This window comes from Austrofundulus limnaeus, unplaced genomic scaffold, assembly GCF_001266775.1.
Source record: "Austrofundulus limnaeus strain Quisiro unplaced genomic scaffold, Austrofundulus_limnaeus-1.0 Scaffold283, whole genome shotgun sequence".
Taxonomy (NCBI): Eukaryota; Metazoa; Chordata; class Actinopteri; order Cyprinodontiformes; family Rivulidae; genus Austrofundulus; species Austrofundulus limnaeus.
Genome location: NW_013952685.1, coordinates 333,667 through 338,648, shown reverse-complemented (window position 1 = coordinate 338,648; position 4,982 = coordinate 333,667).

The window sequence follows — 4,982 nt, the reverse complement described above, 5'->3', positions numbered from 1 at the left end:
GCTCATTTACACACTTTTCCTGAAGATAGAAGAGTTTGTTGAATCTGACGTGACATGTTCGTACGAACCCTTTGTACGAACAAAAGTAAGAGAAATTAAGGATAAGAATACGAACATGTTCTTGCATGAGGCATTGACTCTACTGATCTCAACACCTTCTACTCTAAATGGAACATCGTTTTCTTTCTATTACTAAATATCATGTAATTTGTTTTATCTAAATTTAATGATAATTTATTATGTTTAAACCAATTTTGTACTTTGACAAATTCTATTTCCATCATTTCCAACATCGGTTCTATGTTTTTTACCCAAGCAAAAATAAAAAAAAGTGGTGTTGTCTGCAAATAAAACACATTTAAACAACCCGACACATTTACCAAGTCCAATATATAGCATATATTTACCAATATATAGAAGAAACAACTTTGGTCCCAATATAGAACCCTGTGGAACGCCACATACAATATTAGAAAGTTTAGACCTTACATCATTAATTTGTACAAACTGTTTCCTATTGGTTAAATAACTTGATACCCACTATAGTACAGGACCTCTTATACCATATTTGTTTAATTTCTCCAGAAGGATACTGTGGTCAATGGTATCAAATGCTTTTTTTAAATCAACAAAAACACTGACACAGTACTGTTTTTGATCAACAGCTGTTGTTATGTGTTCAATTAAGTCCATGAGAGCCATTGATGTTGAGTTATTAGCTCTAAAACCATTTTGATTTTTACTTAAAATATTTTGTTTATCGATGAACTGATCTAATCTGGTGACAAACAACCTGCTCTCCTCAAGGCAGCAATTTTTTTTCATTAGTTCCACTTCAATTTATTTTTGCCTCAAAGTTTAAAATAAAAACAAAAACTGAACCAAAACTGTCCAAATTAAAATGACTTCGAGCGCCTTCTACTGCAGTTAAGACACTGCCTGATCACAACTACTCCACATAACCCCACTTTTTATAAAAATCCATTCTATCTCTTTAGTTTGCAGCCCACCTCCTGCTGATTTGGACCGGAGTAAATGTGTGTCACTCTTTCAGCCAGGCTGGTATTTTCTCTCTCGGCGCACAAAGACCTGGACTCTAAGACAGAACGTCCCTCGACAGCCTCGTCTTCTGCGTCCCTCTCTCCCTCTCTCCCTCCTGCCATTCACCGCTCTCAGCTCGGAGCGATGTAAGAGGAGCGACAGAGCTGCACAAAAACATCTACGACTAAACATCTCAAAGATGAAATCACCAGTTTCTAAAAGGCTGCGGCCCTTCAACGGTTCACAGTTAAAAAACACAACCTGGGTTTCTTTTAAAGCAGGTGAGGCTTTCAGCGCCGAGAGGAACCTCTGCTTTGAAGGAGTCCTGGACCTCCTGAGTGTCACAGCCGGGGAAATGGATAACACTTCTGACATTTCCGACAGCATTACAATGCAGGCCTCCCGTTTCATGAAAGCAGCGCTCGTTTTCATGAAATAATAACGTCCTCGGGGGGTCTCGCTGCTGCGTTTCTCGTCTCTCTCGTTACCTGTAGAAGAACAAAAAAACGAAGGCTTGTTTTCTGGAGGGATAACAAGGAAAGGAGATTGGATACTCAACAAGCCCGGTGTGATAAGAAACCACTTGTACCAGTTGAAACAAATGAGGAGCCTGAAATCTTGTCAAACTCAAGGCCCGCAGGCCAAATCTGGTCCACCGTGGCCTTTTATATGGCCCTCAAGAGCTTCAAAGATCTATTATTGTGTTAAAATAAGCTGCTTTAAAGTGCCTCTGACATGCACATCCTTCAAATACAATAAGTCAAATAAAACGTCTTTATATTTAAGAAACTTGACATGAAACACATGATTTTATCCATTTTGTCTTATAACTGGCATTTTTTTAGGAACTTGGCTCAGCAAAACGGAAACTGGAAGAATCCTTGGTTCAGAATCCAAGATGGCAATTGCTCACCACAACTCAACAGTGAGAAACTCTTACTTTTAGTAGTATTTATGTATTGTTTATTTCACATGTAGTCAGTTGTACTCATAGTACTTTTCAGTGTTTATAAGAGGACATGTTCTAACACTGTTTCTATGCAGGAAAAACCATGTAGAGCTCAGTTTTTTTTTTTGTTAGCGGTGCTCAGAAGTAGCAACAAGATGAGGAATGTGACGTTTCATGTTTAGTACAGTTTACGTCGTTATTTGCATACACAAACTGTATTTACATACACAAACTTCAAAACACACTTTCTATTGTAGCCATACTATGTGTTGACTCCAACATTTCACCTCATCCAGTGTTTACGCTACTAGAATTTGTAAAAACATGGTTTGTTTTTACTGAATAACTTCTGAGCCCTACCCACAACGCCATGCGTGCAGAAAACGGTGTATTCAAGATGGCCGCCACAGCTCAGCAACCTCAGTGAACAAAAATCTATCTATAACTCGGTTTATTTCACAGATAAACTAAGATTTAAGATGGTTGTAGCTGAGGTTCAGCTACGACTTATACTCCAAAAGCTAAATGATGTGTGCTTAAGGTTATTTATAAAGTTTGTTCAAACAGATCTGAAACACTGGGTGATATTCATTCCTTTTAGGAACACTAGGCCTTGAATTTTTGGATGTAAAGATCCTTCAGCTTCCTTCAGCCTGAAACTGCGGCTCATTTGTGTTAAAGGGGAATGAAACGTTTCTGCATCCGTCACGTCTAATCTGCTGAACAACAAACGTTTCCTCGTCAGCGAAGGAACCCGTTCTCCTCATCAGAGCAGGGCGAAGTTCTCGTTGTTGCTGTTTTCCTGCTCGATCACTCCGAGTCAGGCTCAGGGGCAAACGATCTGAGGAGATCAGACGCGAACACGCACGCGCCAAGGAGCGTCAGGAAGTCAGCGGAGAGCCGGGGAGAAGACGGGCGGGCTGAAGGGAGATGAATGAATGCTCTTGAAGGAACCTCGCAGCACTTTGCTGCTGGGACTTGGGAGATCATTTGCTGCTTGTCTGCAGAAACAAGATGTAAAATCAGCCTTTGTTGTTGTCCCATCTGCTGCAAGCTGGAGAGTGAGCAGTCTGAGTGTGGAGCTATGGCAAGCCCTTTGTGTATTAATTCACTCTCCTTGATACCAAACATGATTATTGCCTACTTGATGATGGCTGTGTCCAAAACGACAGGTCGGGTCCTCCGGAGGACCCAGACTACCCGATCGAGGTGGGCCGGGTCCTTGGTAGACCGGGAAGACCGGAAAAAAGAGGCTGTGAATTTGGACGGTCTAGCCTCCCCTCCTTACGTCATATCACCTAGCAACCATGACGACGCTAAACAAGCTAACTTAAATCAAAACTAGAAAAATATCAATACATTAGCATTATTAATATGACAAAACTATAAAATTAACTTAAAAGTATCATTTGAAGAACTAATTGACCCGCTGTAGGTGCATGTTTATTTCATGTTTTTTAGGACAAAAATATTATTTAAAAACACGTCTATACAAACGATAAAAGTGTTAGAATTACAACCGCTAAAAAAATTTACATTTTATATCGCCATATTTTTATTTAAAACGTATTCTTTTCTCTCGCTTCGTCCGCCATTACTAGCTTAAAAAAATCTCCAGTCGGGCCGCAATGCATTATGGGATATGCTGGGCCGGGAAGGATCCATCAGACCTGTCCTTCGATTCGGGCCAAAGGAAGGACGTATTTGTCGGCCGCATCGGAGGAGTCTTCGGTTTTGGATGGCCTTCGTCGCGGCGCTGTGACGTATGCAGCCGACGAATTCGGCCTTCGGAGGACCTGGCCTGCAGTTTTGGACACAGCCGATGACTACACTGCACTAGCTAAATTTGGTTTTAGGCATACTTGTTAACTAGTCAAACTTTGAGGGGCACTAGTTGTGTTCACTAATTGTGCCAAAAATGAATAAATAAATAAACTTTTTTGGAGCTACTGACCAACTTATCAATACGATGTTTTTAGACACACAAGTTAACTAGCAATGCCAAAATTAGCATGAGCATCAGTGGTGGGCATGGTTTCTAGAGATGGGATAAATGGCTCTTTGAAGGGATCCGGATATTGTGGAGCCGTTTGTTTCATAGAGCCGTTCAAAACAGCCGTTCGATTTTGAACATATTACGTCATCACCTAGGGAAATACGTCATCACGTAGCCGTACGTAATGACATAATCCCGTCACTTGGGTGGAGCCATGTGTTTGTCAAGCGAAAACCCCTCCCCCCTTCACCGTGAGCTTCTCTACTCCACACCTCCCCCCGTTTTCTGTGAAAAAGCAAAGCGGGAGCAATTTTAGTATGAACAAATAAAGATTATGTGACGAATGAAGGAAATAAAACTACAAATGGCTCGTTACTGCCCGCGACTCGGCTCCTATCGTTCGTTGTAGAGAGCCGTTCAAAAGATTCGGATCGTTCTCGAACGTCACATCTCTAATGGTTTCACTTATGAGCTAATGCTAATAGCAGAACTAATTTTTCATTTAGCAGATTAGCTTTTTCACTAACTTTGAAAACCGTTAGCAGTTAGCTTCCTCTGAATTAGGTTTTGTACGGCTGTGTCTCAATTCATGGGCTGGGTCCTTATGAGTACCCAGCCTAGCTGGGCCACGTAGGCCACATCCTTGCTGGGCCGGGTAGGATGCTCAAAACTGCTGCAAAATGAGACGGTCCAGCCTTCGCCTGACGTTGGCTTCACGTGGGTTTGCGTGACCACGTGCTCCCCCGTTACCATAGTGATCAGTTTCATGTCGGACTTAAAATGCTTCGGGACGTGTTTACACRTCTTTTTACTGGAAGAATAAATTCACAGTTAAAAAGGTAAACGTAAATAAAGAAAACAATAATTTAAGTTTAACTCCAGTATCTACAACGGAGTATTAGGGCCACACATATATTATTATGAAAATGAAGTCATAATATGCGAACAAAGTTGTAATATTATGAGAATAAAGTTGTAATATTATGAGAATAAAGT